Source organism: Copadichromis virginalis, linkage group LG6, assembly GCF_057382275.1.
Source record: "Copadichromis virginalis isolate Kocher_CV1m ecotype Utaka linkage group LG6, C_Virginalis_male_GT1.1, whole genome shotgun sequence".
Classification (NCBI taxonomy): Eukaryota; Metazoa; Chordata; class Actinopteri; order Cichliformes; family Cichlidae; genus Copadichromis; species Copadichromis virginalis.
In genome coordinates, this window is record NC_140623.1 from 20398078 (window position 1) to 20417474 (window position 19397).

General features: G+C 44.0%; 1 pseudogene; it reads left to right on the forward strand.

Annotated features, from left to right (window-relative positions):
- The first annotated feature begins 5069 nt into the window (after positions 1 to 5069).
- Positions 5070 to 19057, forward strand: LOC146707664 (arachidonate 12-lipoxygenase, 12R-type-like; annotated as a pseudogene).
- The last annotated feature ends 340 nt before the right edge of the window (positions 19058 to 19397 follow it).

Here is a 19397-nt window from a genome sequence, read left to right on the forward strand (position 1 = left end):
ATTTGTAAATCAGGGTGGAAAATAAGTATTTGGTCAATAACAAAAATACAACTCAACACTTTGTAACATAACCTTTGTTGGCAATAACAGAGGTCAAACGTTTACTATAGGTCTTTACCAGGTTTGCACACACAGTAGCTGGTATTTTGGCCCATTCCTCCATGCAGATCTTCTCGAGAGCAGTGATGTTTTGGGGCTGTCACCGAGCAACACGGACTTTCAACTCCCGCCACAGATTTTCTATGGGGTTGAGGTCTGGAGACTGGCTAGGCCACTCCAGGACTTTCAAATGCTTCTTACGGAGCCACTCCTTTGTTGCCCGGGCGGTGTGTTTTGGATCATTGTCATGTTGGAAGACCCAGCCTCGTTTCATCTTCAAAGTTCTCACTGATGGAAGGAGGTTTTGGCTCAAAATCTCACGATACATGGCCCCATTCATTCTGTCCTTAACACGGATCAGTCGTCCTGTCCCCTTGGCAGAAAAACAGTCCCATAGCATGATGTTTCCACCCCCATGCTTCACAGTAGGTATGGTGTTCTTGGGATGCAACTCAGTAATCTTCTTCCTCCAAACACGACGAGTTGAGTTTATACCAAAAAGTTCTACTTTGGTTTCATCTGACCACATGACATTCTCCCAATCCTCTGCTGTATCATCCATGTGCTCTCTGGCAAACTTCAGACGGGCCTGGACATGCACTGGCTTCAGCAGCGGAACACGTCTGGCACTGCGGGATTTGATTCCCTGCCGTTGTAGTGTGTTACTGATGGTGACCTTTGTTACTTTGGTCCCAGCTCTCTGCAGGTCATTCACCAGGTCCCCCCGTGTGGTTCTGGGATCTTTGCTCACCGTTCTCATGATCATTTTGACCCCACGGGATGAGATCTTGCGTGGAGCCCCAGATCGAGGGAGATTATCAGTGGTCTTGTATGTCTTCCATTTTCTGATGATTGCTCCCACAGTTGATTTTTTTCACACCAAGCTGCTTGCCTATTGTAGATTCACTCTTCCCAGTCTGGTGCAGGTCTACAATACTTTTCCTGGTGTCCTTCGAAAGCTCTTTGGTCTTGGCCATGGCGGAGTTTGGAGTCTGACTGTTTGAGGCTGTGGACAGGTGTCTTTTATACAGATGATGAGTTCAAACAGGTGCCATTCATACAGGTAACGAGTGGGGGACAGAAAAGCTTCTTACAGAAGACGTTACAGGTCTGTGAGAGCCAGAGATTTTCCTTGTTTGAGGTGACCAAATACTTATTTTCCACCCTAATTTCCGAATAAATTCTTTACAAATCCTACCATGTGGATTCATGGATTTTTTTTTCACATTCTGTCTCTCACAGTTGAAGTGTACCTCTGGTGCAAATTACTGACCTCTGTCATCATTTTAAGTGGGGGAACTTGCACAATCGGTGGCTGACTAAATACTTTTTTGCCCCACTGTATATTGTTAATTCTAATTGCTATAAATTAGCTGTAATTTATAATATACAGTCCATTTAAATGGTAGATGGACTAGTTTTTATATAGTGCTTTTCTGCTCTGCCTGAACCCTCAAAGCGCTTTAAACAACACGTCTCATTCACCCATTCACACCCATTCACACCCATTCATGCAAAAAAATTTCAATGCTTTAGTGCAGTGTTTCCCAACCTTTTGGAGCCACGGCACATAGTTCACATTAGAAAAATCATGCGGCACACCACTAAACAAAATTGTCACAAAAAGCATATTGACAATTTTCCCCTATGCACCAGATATAGTGGAATTGGCTCAGTTTATCCCTAATATAACATTTTTGCTTTCTTCTGACCACTATTCATGCTAGGGCCTTAATATGGATCAGAATTTTCTCCAGGTCCCAGGTCAGATTGACTACTTTTTGTTTTAAAATATTAATCTATTGCTTTTACGTGCTTCATTGTGGCATCACTATGTGTTTTCTTCTTCTGTTTTTCTGGCAGTTGGCAACACATTTAATTGGAGCAAGAAGTTGTAATGCCCTCTAGTGGAAGAGAACGTAATTGTTCTGCCCATTACTCAGGCTGGTTGCTTAGAGTACCAATCAGGTGGTTGGGAAACACTCCTTTAGTGACTCAACTCTTTTTGAGTATGATGCTCCAAGCTTGCCCACCTATTTGTGGGCAGTTTCTCCCATTCCTCTTTGCAGAACCGCCCAAGCTGTGAGTGTCAGTGTACATTCATTTTCAGACCTCCCCAGAAATGTCCAATCAGGTTCAAGTCTGGCCTCTGTCTGGGCCAATCAAGGACATTAACAGAGTGGTTTTGAAGCCACTCCTTTGTTATCTTGGCTGTGTGCTTAGGGTCATTGGTTTTCTCCAGACATGACGCTTGGCATTCATACACATTTGTAGAATAGTTTTACGTGTGGCCAAATTGCTTCGTATTTGTGTGTGGATTGGAGCACGCATTTGTGATTCCTGAAAAGTCACAAACAAATCACTATACAAAATTATAAATCTTGGTTTATGCTTGTGGATCATATCGTATGCATTTGCAATGACTTTGAGGCATATTTCTCTCCATAAATATATCCCATACTGTTACACAACCAGCAGCTGAAATTGTTGATTCAAAGCAGGATGGGTCCATGCTTTCATGTTTACCCACAAGACTCATCAGACTGGTCAACGTTTTTTCAGTTGTCCAGTTTTGGTGAGCTCAAATGTCAAATGTAGTCTCAGATTTAGGACAAAAGTAATAACTCCTGTTGTAGCACATATGCTTATGTATGTATACAGTGGGGCAAAAAAGTATTTAGTCAGCCACCGATTGTGCAAGTTCCCCCACCTAAAATGATGACAGAGGTCAGTAATTTGCACCAGAGGTACACTTCAACTGTGAGAGACAGAATGTGGAAAAAAAAATCCATGAATTCACATGGTAGGATTTGTAAAGAATTTATTCGTAAATCAGGGTGGAAAATAAGTATTTGGTCAATAACAAAAATACAACTCAATACTTTGTAACATAACCTTTGTTGGCAATAACAGAGGTCAAACGTTTACTATAGGTCTTTACCAGGTTTGCACACACAGTAGCTGGTATTTTGGCCCATTCCTCCATGCAGATCTTCTCGAGAGCAGTGATGTTTTGGGGCTGTCGCCGAGCAACACGGACTTTCAACTCCCGCCACAGATTTTCTATGGGGTTGAGGTCTGGGGACTGGCTAGGCCACTCCAGGACTTTCAAATGCTTCTTACGGAGCCACTCCTTTGTTGCCCGGGCGGTGTGTTTTGGATCATTGTCATGTTGGAAGACCCAACCTCGTTTCATCTTCAAAGTTCTCACTGATGGAAGGAGGTTTTGGCTCAAAATCTCACGATACATGGCCCCATTCATTCTGTCCTCAACACGGATCAGTCGTCCTGTCCCCTTGGCAGAAAAACAGCCCCATAGCATGATGTTTCCACCCCCATGCTTCACAGTAGGTATGGTGTTCTTGGGATGCAACTCAGTAATCTTCTTCCTCCAAACACGACGAGTTGAGTTTATACCAAAAAGTTCTACTTTGGTTTCATCTGACCACATGACATTCTCCCAATCCTCTGCTGTATCATCCATGTGCTCTCTGGCAAACTTCAGACGGGCCTGGACATGCACTGGCTTCAGCAGCAGAACACGTCTGGCACTGCGGGATTTGATTCCCTGCCGTTGTAGTGTGTTACTGATGGTGACCTTTGTTACTTTGGTCCCAGCTCTCTGCAGGTCATTCACCAGGTCCCCCCGTGTGGTTCTGGGATCTTTGCTCACCGTTCTCATGATCATTTTGACCCCACGGGATGAGATCTTGCGTGGAGCCCCAGATCGAGGGAGATTATCAGTGGTCTTGTATGTCTTCCATTTTCTGATGATTGCTCCCACAGGTGATTTTTTCACACCAAGCTGCTTGCCTATTGTAGATTCACTCTTCCCAGTCTGGTGCAGGTCTACAATACTTTTCCTGGTGTCCTTTGAAAGCTCTTTGGTCTTGGCCATGGCGGAGTTTGGAGTCTGACTGTTTGAGGCTGTGGACAGGTGTCTTTTATACAGATGATGAGTTCAAACAGGTGCCATTCATACAGGTAACGAGTGGGGGACAGAAAAGCTTCTTACAGAAGACGTTACAGGTCTGTGAGAGCCAGAGATTTTCCTTGTTTGAGGTGACCAAATACTTATTTTCCACCCTGATTTACGAATAAATTCTTTACAAATCCTACCATGTGAATTCATGGATTTTTTTTCACATTCTGTCTCTCACAGTTGAAGTGTACCTCTGGTGCAAATTACTGACCTCTGTCATCATTTTAAGTGGGGGAACTTGCACAATCGGTGGCTGACTAAATACTTTTTTGCCCCACTGTATACATACATAAGCATATGTGCTACAACAGGAGTTATTACTTTTGTCCTAAATCTGAGACTACATTTGACATTTGAGCTCACCAAAACTGGACAACTGAAAAAACGTTGACCAGTCTGATGAGTCTTGTGGGTAAACATGAAAGCATGGACCCATCCTGCTTTGAATCAACAATTTGTATATATATGTATATATATGTGTAAACTTTGTGTTTCTATTCTTTTTTTCAACTGATTAATTATTATATAACTCCTAAAATGTTACAGCCTTTTTAGGTTTTAGATGTGTCCTTGACCCATCACAGCTGATTTAAATGGCTAAATTACCTCCTCAACATTTCTCGAAGTTTTCCAGAGGCCTGGTAATGAACTAATCATTTGATTCATGTGTGTTGACCCAGTGGGATATCTGGGATAGCTTCCCCCCCTGGCCTAAATAAATAAAAAGAGAAGTTGTGGAGGCGATACAGAGCAATTATTCTGAAGAACTTCTTCTTGTCATTGATAAAGGTAAGAGATCTTTTCACTGGATTTCAGTCAGAAACTATGGGTGGAAAAAAAAAATAAAAAGTTCAACATAATCTCTTAAATTTCTTTTCCATTGTCCTTTTCATTGTGATGCCACAATTGTAAATGTTTACATTTCCAAATCAGTGCTATAGGATCATAACTTCTTCCCACCAGGATTTGACCACATTCAAGAGGAAAAATGGTGCAGTATGAAGTGGCCGTGCTCACTGGTGATCGCCTTAATTCCACTACTCTTAACAATGTCTTCATTAAGCTGGTGGGCACAGATGGGGAGAGTGATCGCACGTGGCTCATGGGCTTGAAAGGGGCTACATCCTTCGTCAGAGGAGCCGTAAGTCTGAAATATGCATCTTCATCATTAAAAGTTTCTCAGGTTTCATGAGCTTATGAAACCTGAGCTTATACAGATTTTATACAGATTTTAGCTTTACAGCTCCTGAAAACTGGAATACAAATGCTGTCCAGTTATAGCTGAATATCCTAATACTAAACCTAAAGCTTAAATATATTTAACCTTAAAATTAAGCATTACAGCATATTCTTTGTCTGCTGGGATTAATTTAAAAAAAATTAAACTATTGCATATGTTGCAGAGAAAATCATGTCTTACTGCAATTAACATCCTCATTATTCTGCTGTTGCTTTGTTTCAACAGCTGAGATGCATATGCAGAGAAAATACCTCACTCCATGAAGGCAAAAGACCCATCGTCACTGCCATAGGAGGTTCAGTTCTCCTTCACCAAAAATTCAGTTTTTCTTCACTGCTTCCACAGGGTGAAGTTCTAATATTATAGAACAAATACACAAGAAACAAACATGTGTCTCTCTTTACTTATCAAAAGTATATTAAGTATCACAATCAAGTTAAATAAATGTGCTCTTCTGTTTCAGACTGACTGAGCTGAAGCTGAAGGGACTGGATAACTGTAAGAAGAAGTGGGATAATATTGACAGCATCAATCGAGTGTTGTGCTGCAAAAAGACTGACATATCAGGTAATTAACATCATAGCATAATGGAGTCCTTGTACTGTATGAACAATAATATGTACTTAGCTGTTACTCTAAAATTATTCCTAGAATAAGCTGCTAGCATAATGACTAATGGCAGTATGTGTTCATTTGTTGTTGTTTTTTAATCTGATCTTGGAAGAATGTGAAGCCCTATTTTACATTAATGATAAGTGTTTAAAAATGTAAAGAATGTGTATCAACACATTTACAGAAAGGTCTTACCTTTTTTTATATTTGATATAACATTTAAGACATGAAGTCAGAAATTGAATTTGTTTCTTTTTCACAGAATATGTTCATGAACACTGGAAAGAGGATGCTTTCTTTGGCTACCAGTTTCTAAATGGTGTCAACCCCATGTTGATTCAGCTTTGTACAGCCCTGCCCAGTAACTTCCCTGTCACTGATGACATGGTCTTTCCCCATGGCCAGTGCACCCTTGCAGATGAAATGAAGGTGACTGTCTCTTATGCAAAAGGAGAAAGAATTTTTTCTTGTATCAGTTTATTCTGCCCTCACTGCTACACTGGATACAGTTATGCAGATAGATAAACTCCTCGACAACTGACAGGTGTATCGTCCCTTTTATTGACGCTGCCTTCAATTATCAACAGAGTGAAACTACAAACAGAAGAAATAAGCAATATTCAGCCTATATATTCACACGATAATGCAAATCAGTTGGCTAAACTAGCTAACATTGGAAAGAAAGTAAATCTGAATACAGTACACCTTTAACCATAAAAGTGCATAAATAATAGCCAATATAGTTGCATTAACTCTTGTTCAACTTAAATACTCACAAGCGATGCTTTCTGTAAAACAACGAAGAGGATGGATGCAGATGTTTATCTGAACAACATGCTGAGTCAGTCTTTTCTCAAAGTGTGCTGCATTACTAACTCTACAGCTAATAACAAACAAATCTTGGCATGAAAGAACTGTAGCGACTCTTGCTGGTGGGAAGAAGAACTACACCAGCACACTCCCCGTCTGACATCTATTGGATGTCATCACCATCTTTAAGGATCAATGTCTCTATTAGTATTTCGCAGCAGGAGTACAGTCTCTGTCACTGGTCTTAAGAAGGTTTTAGATATTCCTCCAGAAGTGACCTTTACCTCAATCTTTCTGACATGTCCGTCTTGGCTAGGAAAGGTCTCAACAACCACCCCCATGGGCCAGTGGTTTCTTTTAGCTCGACTGTCCTTTAGAAGAACTAGATCTCCCTTTTGAAGGTTTTGACTCACAGATTGCCATTTTCTTCGCTCTTGGAGTGTCGGCAGGTACTGTGTTTTCCAACGGTGCCAGAAGACATTTGAAAGATGTTGCACTTGTCTCCATTGGCGTCCGAACATATCTTTATTGTCAAAGTGTCCGGGTGGTGTAGGTGGTAATCCAGTTTTCTGCGTAAGGAGGGTAGCAGGCGTAAGAAGAAGGGGGCAATCTGGATCTGATGAGACTGGTAGTAGCGGTCGAGAGTTTACAATAGCGGTTACCTCTGCTAGAAGGGTAACGAGAACCTCATGGGTCAACAGGCGAACTGAGTTGACAGTTAGCATAGAGTCCAGTATGCGCTTCACGATGCCGATCATGCGCTCCCAACTTCCTCCCATATGAGAACTATGAGGAGGGTTGAAGATCCATGTGCATTCATTCTTGGATAAAAAGTCTTGAATTTCCTGGTTGCCGCAGTGTTTTGAAGTTATTCCGAGCTCCTTGCACGCTCCCAGAAAGTTGGTCCCACAGTCGGACCTCAGCTGCTTTACTGGTCCTCGGATAGAGATGAATCGTCTCAGAGCATTGATAAGACTAGACGACTCCATCGTCTCGATGACCTCAACATGAATGGCCCTGATGCCCAAGCAGGTGAAGATGACGGCCCAGCGTTTACTGCTAGCAAGGCCTCCTCTTGTTCTCCGAGAGCTTATTGTCCACGGTCCAAAGACGTCAACTCCGACGTAAGTGAACGGGGGGCAGACTGTCACACGATCGATGGGTAAGTCTGACATTTTTTGCGTTTCTGTGTTCCACCTGAGCTTGCGGCAAATTACACAGTGGTGGATGACTGAACTGATGCTCCGTTTCCCACCAACAATCCAGAAGCCAGCGGATCTCATGGCTCCCTCTGTGAAATGGCGCCCCTGGTGCTGCACCTGTTGGTGGTAGTGTCGGATTAGTAAAGTAGTTAAATGGTGGTTGCCTGGGATGATAATGGGGTGTGCTTCGTCGCTTTCCATGCTGGCTTGTGAAAGGCGACCACCAACCCTGAGACAGTCTGCATTGTCTTTGAAAGGAGAGAGTTTTCTGAGAAGGCTCTGTTTTGGAATGTCTTTTTGGGCTTGAAGACATGTGAAGATGTCAGGGTAAACCTCGTGTTGAAGACCACTCAGAACAACGCTCTTTGCCTTACTGTAATCTTCTGGACTAAGACTTTTGCAGATATGCCAGCCATGACACCCTTTTGGGGGAGTGCTATTCCTGTAACACCTTGCAATATGAATGAGCCTTGCTATTGCTCTCAACAGTGACCCCCAAGTAGAGAAAGACGCAAATCGTCTCGTTTCGAGGAAAGAAGCCACGACATTGGTTGAAAGTGATGTCACTGTTGGACGGATCTCAGGATCTGATTCAGGATTGACTAGTTCAAAGGTATGTTTAGTCACTTCAGGAGTTGCTCTCAGTAGGTAATCTGGTCCTTTGAGCCATGTGCTTGATGAGAGTGCACTAGCTGGGATTGATCTTGAAGCTATGTCGGCTGGGTTAAGCTCTGTTGGAACATAGTTCCACTGCTCTGAGTTGGACGATTTTCGAATCCTCTGTACGCGATTGCATACATAGACGTAGAATCGTCTGGATTCATTCTGTATGTATCCAAGTACCACTCTGCTGTCTGTGAAAAATCTTGTAGAATGGAAGGGAACATCAATTTCCTCTGTGATAATGTCAGCAATCTCGACAGCAAGAACAGCTGCACATAGCTCGAGCCTGGGGATTGTTATTTCTTGCTGCGGTGCGAGTTTTGCTTTGCCAAACATGAATCCCAGTTCATTGTTGCCTTCTGAGTCTGTTAGCTTGACATAGGCTACTGCAGCGATAGCTTTTGTAGACGCGTCACAGAATATACAGAGCTCCCTTTTTTCTGCACCATTGAAGGATATAGAGGTGTACATTCTCGGTATTCTGACTTCTTCGAGAAGTTTCAGGGACTCTTTCCATGCACTCCACTCTTGGAGCAACTTTTCTGGGAGTGGATCATCCCATTGACATATGTCTGTGGAAAGTTCTCTAAGGAGAGCTCTGCCTTTGATGCTGACCGGAGCTGCAAACCCGAGAGGGTCAAACAGACTGTTGACAACTGAAAGTACCCCTCTGCGGGTATAGGGCTTCTCAGCAGTGGACGCTTGAAACGTGAATTTGTCTGTTGCAATGTCCCAGCTTATTCCAAGGCTTCTTTGCATAGGTGGAATGTCAGCTCCTAAGTCGAGGTCTTTTAGACCTTTGGCTAGATCGTTTTTGTGGAATGCTTTCATTACGTCCACATCATTGGATGCAATCTTGTGTAGCCTCAGATTAGATGAAGCCATAGTGTCTTGAGCGTTTTGCATAACAACAATGGCATCAGTACTTGATTGGAAGGAGGCAAGACAATCATCTACGTAAAAATGTCGTTCCACCAGATGTTGTGTAGTGATGTCTTGCTTGTCTCGGTCCTCTGATGCCCTTCTGAGTCCGTAAGTTGCAACCGCGGGCGACGGGCTGTTGCCAAAGACATGTACAGTCATTCTGTATTCCACGATCGGTTGATCCATGTCATTGTTTTGGTGCCAGAGGAATCTCAAAAAGTTCCGGTGGTCCTCCCTGACCACGAAGCAATGGAACATTTGTTTGATATCGGCTGTGACTGCCACCTTTTCTTCACGGAGTCGCATCAACACACCCAACAAGCTATTGTTGAGGTTGGGCCCAGTAAGAAGAACATCGTTGAGGGATACTCCATTGTGTTGTGCGCTTGAGTCGAAGACAATGCGTATTTGTTCCGGTTTGCGCGGGTGGTACACGCCGAAGAAGGGGAGGTACCAGCACTCTTCTTCTTTAGTGAGTGGTGGCGCTATCTCAGCATGGCCATTGTCAAACAAAGTTTGCATAAAGTCTGTAAACTGACCTTTTACCTGAGGGCGTTTGTTCAGCATGTGGCGTACCGATGTAAGGCGTTGCATAGCCTGCCGCTTATTGTTCGGCAGCCGTGGCCTGGGTGAACGAAAAGGTAGTGGCGCGACCCAACTGTTAGCACTGTCCTGGTAGACTTCCTTATCCATTATCTGTAAAAAGGCCCTTTCCTCCTGTGAGTAGCCGAGGCTCTCGTCCAAACTTGTTTGTTTGAAAACTGTTTCTCCAATCGAAGAGTGCTTTCTTCGCATTGGGGTGTTGACCTTGTTGTAGCCTTGCGAGTTGAAACTTTCCTTTACCTGAATGGCATTTTTGCATGGAAGGAAGTGACTTGGACGACCATTGTCTAAGATGTTCGTTTTGAAAATGTTAGCACGCACGGGTTTGTGAGCTCCACCCAGGCAAACGTTGCCAATGATCACCCATCCAAGAGCTAGTTTCTGTGCAAATGGTGCATTTGGAGGTCCATTGCGCTGGTCGAGAACTTTGTGTGCTTGAATAACGTCCCTTCCAATGAGCAGCAGGATCTGAGCACTCTGGTCGAGAGCCGGGATTTCGGTTGCGATTTCCTGAAGGTGGGTGTGGTTTCGAGCAGCTTCAGCTGTGGGAATCTCACTGCGATTGTCGGGTAGCATATCACACTCGATAAGTGTCTGGAGCTCAAGACGTGACGTGCAATCTGCCGATTCCACAATGAAGTTAAAAGCTCTCCTCCCTGTCACTTCCTCCAATCCAGCACAGGTTCTCAATTTATATGGAAATGAGTTTCTTGTGATGCCAAATGTGTCAAAAACCGATGATTTTGCGAGTGACCTGTTGCTTTGGTCGTCTAGGATGGCATAGGCCTTAAGTTTCTTTTCAGGTGAGTTCTTTGGGTAAATGAACACAAGGCAGATCTTGGCACATGAGTGACTTTCAAATTCACTTCCACATACTTGTGTGCATGTCGAGATAGCTGTGGGCCGTGCTGCATTGCGCTCCCCGCCGTCAACTGTTACCGGCTCTGCAATAGTAGCTGTCGCAGTAGTCGTTGATGCCAGTCCCGGATGAAGAGCTGTAATGTGTAATTTTGAATCACATTCTGTACAATGTATTTCTGACTTACATGTCTTTGCCTGGTGGTTTGTAGAAGCACAGCATCTGAAGCATATCATGTTTTTCTTGAGATAGGCCTTTCGCTCCTCCAGTGGCATTTCCCTGAATGCTCTGCATTTTTTGAGAGCATGAGGTCTTTTGTGGATAGGACATTCCTTATTTGGGTCCTCAATGTTTGTAGGAGTTGATTTCGGCTCCGTACTGACAACTTCGGTTCTGATGACTGAGATAGGTTCTCTTTTAGCGTGTTTTTCATAAAGTTTATTCGTCTTTGAAAGGGCAGGAGGAGGCGGCACAGACTGCCTGAAGCTGGGGTCGTTGCGCATTTTTGCTTCTCTACTGATGAAGGCCACAAATGCAGCGAATGGTGGAAAATGACACGCAATGGTCCTCTTTGTATTTAGAACCATAGTTCATCCATTTTTCTTGCATAGCATAGGGGAGTTTTTCCACCACTGGATTAATGCCTCTCGCTGTATCGAGGTAGAGTAGACCTGGAATGTAACCTTCACTCTTTGCGGCATCTATTTCTAGGAGCAGGTCCTGTAGTTCTCTCAACAGTTGTGGATCTTTGTATGAGATTTTTGGGAAACGGTCCAATCTGTCGAGCAGTGCGTTCTCTATAGCTTCGGGGGAGCCGTAGCACTCATTTAATCTTTCCCACACCTTAGCAAGTCCTTCAGAGGGATTGTTAATATGCACAGCTCTTAAACGATATGCATATTGCACTGATTCTGTGCCAAGCCATTTAATCAGCAAATCCAGTTCCTCACTGGCCGTTAGGTTTAAGTCACAAATTGCATTCTCAAACGAAGATTTCCATCCCCAGTAATCTCCTGCCTTGTCACTGAACCTTCGGAGGCCACCGGTGAGTAAGTCGCGTCTTGCCAGAAACCTGGCTATGTCAGAAATGTTTCCTTGTTGCATTCTCACCTTATGTTCAAATCTCGGTGAAGTACCTGGTGACATTTTCTGCATTAATTTCGGAGACTGGGAAACGTTTTCTCCTTTGTCAGTACTCAGAGGTTGAAGGACATATTCCTTTAAGGTGTCCGACCTGGTTGGCTCTTGTTTTGGCGTGAGGAATGTGACATTTGGTGCAGGCATTGAATTATACTCGGTATGGCCAATTGGGCTTGTGCTGTCTTTGATGATGAGCTGGTCTTTCACATAGTTAAAGGTGCGTTCCAAAGTGTCAACCCTTTGAGGTACACTCACGTGTTCAAATTCAAATTCAAATTCAAATTTTATTTGTCACGTACACAGTCATACACAGTACGATATGTAGTGAAATGCTTGGACAACTGCTCGTGACCTAAAGAAAACAAAAAAGGAAAGGCTATGAATAAGATATATAAAAAATATGAAAAATTAAAAAGGGTAAATTTAACTAGGAAGGAATAAAATATAAATTAAGGTTAAAAATGAAATAACTGTACAACACAAATTAGAATGAAGGGTAAATTTAACTGGGAAGAATAAGATAAAATATATAAATTAAAGTTGAAAATAAAATAACTGTACAACAAAATACACAATACACAATATAGAACTATATAAGAATGTATGAAGAAATCTAAATATAAATAAATATATACACAATAACAGCAGCTGTACAAGTATTAACTGGAAATGAAGAATATAGTGACCAGTGTTGTGCAAAAACAAAGTCCAGAAAGTCCAGTGTGTGTGTAAGAACCACATGTGTGGGTCAGTACTGTGTGGTGGTGTGATTGAGAGACCGTATCGCCTGCGGGAAGAAGCTCCTCCTCAGTCTCTCTGTGTTGGTCTTCAGGGAGCGGAATCGCTTTCCTGACCTCAACAGAGAGAACAGTCTGTTGTTGGGATGGCTGAGGTCCTTCACGATCTTCCTGGCCTTGGTCCAGCACCGCCTGCTGTAGATTGAGTGCAGGTCAGGGAGCTCGGAGCGGATGGTGCGCTCAGCTGACCGCACAACCCTCTGTAGAGCTCGTCTGTCCTGCATGGTGCTGTTCCCGAACCAGGTTAAGATGTTTCCCGCCAGGATGCTCTCTATGGTGCACGAGTAAAAGTTCCTGAGCACCTTGGAGGGCAGTTGGAAGTCTCTCAAGCGTCTGAGGTGGTAGAGACGCTGTCGGGCCTTTTTCACCACGGTGTTGATGTGACAGGACCATGACAGGTCCTGCGTGATGTGAACTCCGAGGTATTTGAAGCTGTCCACTCTCTCCACTGGGCACTCGTTGATGACGGGGGTCTGGTAGTTCCTCTCCTGCTTAGTGCTGAAGTCCACTATCAGCTCCTTTGTCTTACTGACGTTTAGAAGGAGGTTGTTCCTCTGGCACCAGTTCTCCAGATTCCTAATCTCCTTCACGTAGGCCGTCTCGTTGTTATCAGAGATCAGGCCCACCACGACGGTGTCGTCAGCAAACTTGATGATGGTGGTGGAGCTGGTAGTGGCCACACAGTCATATGTGTACAAAGAGTACAGCAGGGGGCTCAGAACACACCCCTGGGGGGCTCCAGTGCTGAGAGTGGTGGAGGCTGAGACATGTCCGCCCATCCTTACTGCCTGTGGTCTGCCAGTTAGGAAGTTGGAGATCCACTGACACATAGATGAGCTGAGTCCCAGATGCTCCAGCTTGGTGGTGAGTGTGGAGGGAATTATGGTATTAAATGCAGAGCTGTAGTCTATGAAGAGCATTTTAACATAATTCCCCCTTCTAGTGTCCAAGTGAGTGAGTGATGTGTGGAGGAGATGAGAGATGGCATCGTCTGTGGAACGATTTGGACGGTAAGCGAACTGTAGTGGGTCCAGTGTGTCTGGTAGTGAAGAAATGATGAAGTCTCTGACCAGGCGTTCAAAGCACTTCATCACTACTGAGGTGAGGGCTACAGGGCGATAGTCATTGAGAGAAGCAGGGTGGGGTTTCTTCGGGACAGGAACAATGATGGACTCTTTGAAGCATGTGGGGATCACCGACTGAGATAGAGAGATGTTGAATATCTCAGTGAACACAGGAGCTAGCTGGTATGCGCAGTCTCTTAGGATACGACCTGGGATGCCGTCTGGTCCTGCTGCTTTCCTGGTGTTCACTCTCTTGAAGGCTCTCCTTACTTCATGCTCGGAGATGACGAGCACGTTTCCGGTGCTGGCAGTATCTTCCTGTCTGCAGCCGTTAGCGCCGCTAACACTAGCATTGTTGGAGACCTTAGCTGCAGCCTCGAAGCGAGCATAGAAAGTGTTCAGCTCGTCTGCCAAAGTCACGGCCGCGTTCGTCATACCGGTTGTTGGTGCTTTATAGTCCGTTATTGTCCTTAGTCCCCGCCACAGGCTCCTAGAGTCACTCTGTTGGAGTTGTGACTCTAGTTTCCTCCCGTAGCGCTGCTTCGCCTCTTTCACCGCCCTCCGCACGTTATATGACGCGGCTTTGTACGGGTCCATGTCCCCCGTCATGAGTCCCGTGTTGTAGGCAGCGGTGCGGGATCTCAGAGTGTCGCGGATGGTTTTATCCACCCACGGCTTCTGGTTGGGAAACGTTGTGATAGTCTTTGTCTCCACGGTATCATCCGCTAGTTTCCCGATGAATCCCACAACCGCTTCCGTAAACACGTTGACGTCATTGTCGGAGCTGTTTCTGAACATGCCCCAGTCTGCGTCATCGAGTGCGTCCTGTAACGCGGCCACCGATTGATCCGTCCAGCGTGCGACCTTCCTCTGAACCGGAACTTCCTGTTTCAGCCTTTGTTTGTATTTTGGCATGAGGAAGATGGCGGCGTGATCAGATTTGCCAAACGGGGGGCGGGATTGTGCCTTGTAGCCGTCCTTGACCGTAGTGTAGCAGTGGTCCAGTGTCCTTTCACCCCTGGTGGGGCAGGTGATGTGTTGATAAAAGTTCGGCGCTGCGCGTTTGAGGTTGGTGCTATTAAAGTCCCCCGTCACAATAAGCGCAGCGTCCCGGTGTTGTGTCTGGTGCTGTGTGAGTGCCTCATGCAGCTCGCATAAGGCGGTGACCGTGTCCGCTTGTGGTGGAATATAAACGGCACTTACAATGACCGATGTAAATTCCCGAGGTAGATAAAAAGGACGACACATGATGGACAGTAGTTCCAGATTTGGTGTGCAGGAGCGTGTGAGAGGAACAACGTTCGCACTGTTGCACCAGTTGTTGTTCACCATTAAACACACGCCGCCTCCCCTTGACTTCCCCGAGTCCCGTGTCCTGTCCATGCGGTGAACCGAGAAGAACTCGGCCGGCTGGATGGCGTGGTCCGGCACCGCTGGGTTCAGCCATGTCTCGGTGAAGCAGAGGAGATTGCAGTCCCGAATGTCTCTCTGGAACTTTATCCTGGCCCTGAGGTCGTCAAGCTTGTTCTCCAGTGACTGGACGTTGGCGAGCAGGATGCTAGGCAGAGGTGTGCGGTGTGCACGAGCTCTCAGCCTGTTCCTGACGCCGGTTCGCTTCCCTCTAGGCCGCCGCCGTTTCCCTTTGTTCTCCCTCGAGATCTCACTCGGCCAGCTCGGATCTGGAGTTAAAAACTTCGAATTGTGAGTACATTGTATACCAATAGAAACAAGAGTGTCACTGTCATACCTAATGTACCCAATGGTGATGATTTTGCCGATTTAGAAACGCTGAAAACTAACTTAAAAAACAAAGACAAAGAAAAAGTGGTCGGAGCAGTCGTGACGGCAGCCGACCTCACCGGCGCCATCTTCTTCTTCAAGATCTGTTCTTCTTCAAGATCATTGACTGCTGTTTCAAAAACTATTGCTTCGGCGTGTGCCGCTTCCGCGTCACGTTCTTGTTGGAGGGCTTGTAATGTGGCCTCTAGTCGTGTTTCCTCTACTTTAAGCTCTGCTTTCTTAACTTGCATTTCGATTTCCTTTTTAGCGTATTCAGCTCTTTTGCGTGCTGCTTCAGCTTTGGCTCGAGCGTTTAGGGCGGCCATACTGGCAGATGACCTACTTGTACCTTTTGACCCATATGATTTCTCTGAACGGACAGATGATGCTTTATCTTGTCTTGCTTAAGACATGGTTGATGTAGCTGAGTTGACGTAACATCCAAAGGTTGTCTTGTAGAAGGACGCTTTTTCACTATTCTGCCCTCACTGCTACACTGGATACAGTTATGCAGATAGATAAACTCCTCGACAACTGACAGGTGTATCGTCCCTTTTATTGACGCTGCCTTCAATTATCAACAGAGTGAAACTACAAACAGAAGAAATAAGCAATATTCAGCCTATATATTCACACGATAATGCAAATCAGTTGGCTAAACTAGCTAACATTGGAAAGAAAGTAAATCTGAATACAGTACACCTTTAACCATAAAAGTGCATAAATAATAGCCAATATAGTTGCATTAACTCTTGTTCAACTTAAATACTTACAAGCGATGCTTTCTGTAAAACAACGAAGAGGACGGATGCAGATGTTTATCTGAACAACATGCTGAGTCAGTCTTTTCTCAAAGTGTGCTGCATTACTAACTCTACAGCTAATAACAAACAAATCTTGGCATGAAAGAACTGTAGCGACTCTTGCTGGTGGGAAGAAGAACTACACCAGCACACAGTTAGATCTTTTCAATAAATTCACTTTTACATGAGCAGATATTATATTCAGATTTCTACAATATCCTGAACTTTCAAACAGAAAGGGAACATATTCCTGTGTGACTACAAGCGTCTGGATGGAGTAAAAGCAAACACCATCAACGGGAAGAAGCAGTACTTGGTGGTGGCTCCTCTCGTCCTGCTCCACAAAGATCCTGATGATAAGCTAATGCCAATTGCTATTCAGGTAATTCAGACAGTAAGCTTTAATTTAATAATACACCCTTCCTTCTGCCCGAGCTTTAGCCTTGTGGAAAAAATCATCCCATAGTGATTTCCAGGTTGCAGAGTCTGACACGTAGATTGAAACGTGCCCATGGTGCATCCTCTGTACAAGGTAACTGACGTTTGCTATACCATTCATTTCAATGGTGTGGAAAGCATTTGTCCATAACGGATGGCATATTAATACCACCTATGAATTTCTTCACTATATAAAAAAGTGTACAAACAATATATTAAATGATCGTCTTGCTAATGTCGTTTCCTCTTCCCCTCAGCTTCTCAAACCTCACACACGCTACTCACCGCATGTCAACCTCTTAGCTCGAAGTCGTCTCATATCTGAGACTGGCAGTTTCACTCAGGTAAGCAGTAAAAACATTAACATTTTATGCGATGACCAGCACACTAAAGAATTGTTTCATTTTCAGTGTTATGTACAACATTTGTCTCTAACCGTGAGCTGCCCGTTCTCTAGTTTGTAGTATTGGGTGGAGAGGGCATGTTTACCATCCTGCAGAGGTCAGTGTCCTCAATGACCTACAGCTCCCTCTGTATGCCAGATGACATTGCTGAACGTGGCCTGGAGGCTGTGCCAAACTTCTACTACAGGGATGATGGACTAAAGATTTGGGATATCATCCACAGGTATCATTGTGTTCTTACTACTGGTGGTGGTGGTGTACTATTACTGGGTTGGGCAGACGTTTGCCTTCATTACTGCCTTAGTTATTTCTGGCATAGATTCAACAAGGTGCTGGAAACATTCTTCAGAGATTTTGATTCATGCTAACATGATAGCATCACACAGTTCCTGCCTGTCATGCATGCATGATCCAAAGCTCCCATTTCACTACATCCCAAAGATGCTCTATTGAGATCTGGTGACTCTGGAAGCCATCTATGTACACTGGACTTGCTGTTACTTTCAAACCAGTTTGCAATTTATTTTGAGCTTTGAGGTGCATTATCCTAATGGAAGCAGCCATGGATACACTGTGGTTATAATGGGATGGACATATTCAGCAACAATACTCAAACAGCTGGGACTAAGCTGCTCAAAATGCGCCAATAAAATGTCCCGCGCAACATTTCAAATACCAAACAAGAGCACTCAGACGGTGTAACTAACCCTGAAGAGCAACGGCTGTACTAAAACTTTTTATGATGTTTCATTATGACATGCTGACCTCAGCCTGTTTTTATTATGATATGATGACATCAGCGTGCTAACAATCAGGGTCACTGATTTCACATTTGGTGTGATCTTGACCTGATTTTCACCAAAATTAAAGCAGCTCAAGCTGTTATACGTATCTACCATTACACAAAATTTGAACACAAGACCTTGAAAACTGGATGCTAGATTCCTTAAAAACATGCAAACAAACGAACACAGTTACATAATCCCTGCGTTTGAAGGAGAATATCATTGCTAGGCTAAAGTCTTGAATTCTTGCGTTTTTCATATGATTCAGTTCATTTTGCTTCAAAACCCTTTTCTTAGGATCATGATTTTCAATAGTCTTTTAAACTACATTTTTAATCCTAAAATTCTCATTTCCTTTTGCTTAACTCACTGCAAAATTAAGTTCTTTCTATAATTGATTATCTAAAGCTTTATTTTTATTCAGCAGAACTGACATGGTGCAAGTCAGCAGTTCACAGAGAACCCCTGCTTATTATACAGCTCCACCCTGACATGGAAAAAAAAGAAAAAGATCAGACATGACTGTGTGGCTCATAAAAGCGGAAACATCACAGATGGATTTGGTATATTCACGGTCCGAGGTTGAACTGTTCTGCCCTGAGCATCACCAGCACGCATGTACTGGAAATAGGTTACATTTTTGAGGCGTCTATGCAGAGCCCAAACTAGGCTATGCTAAAAACAATACCTTAAAGACATTAAATTCATTCTGCTTCACCTGGGACGCAGCACAGGAGTATTTGCAGTTGTACCTCAACCCAGTATCACGGAAAAGGATGTAATAGACCCGCTGGGCTATCATGTGGATGTCACGCTTTGCCTCTCCAGACGTGATATGGATACGCATGCTTAACTTACCTAAGGAGCTTGGAAAGAAAGCAAATTGACTTCTTTAAATTTCTTAAAGGCATTTCACCTCTGGTTCTTCAGTTCTAAAACAAACTTTAATTCGTACCTGTGTCTCTCCATCGTTTGGCTTTTGACTTGATGAAGCTTCTCGGATATAAGGTGAAAACTACTTCAAGAAACATCAACCATAAGCTCCTTAGACTACCATGACCTGGATGACTGAGAACTTACAGACATGCTTAAGTTGCAATACCTTGCAGTAACAGAAGACGGCAATAATTTATTTAAAGCCAACATGAAAACAGTCATGGGCAAACCTTTAAGGAAACATTACTAATACATTT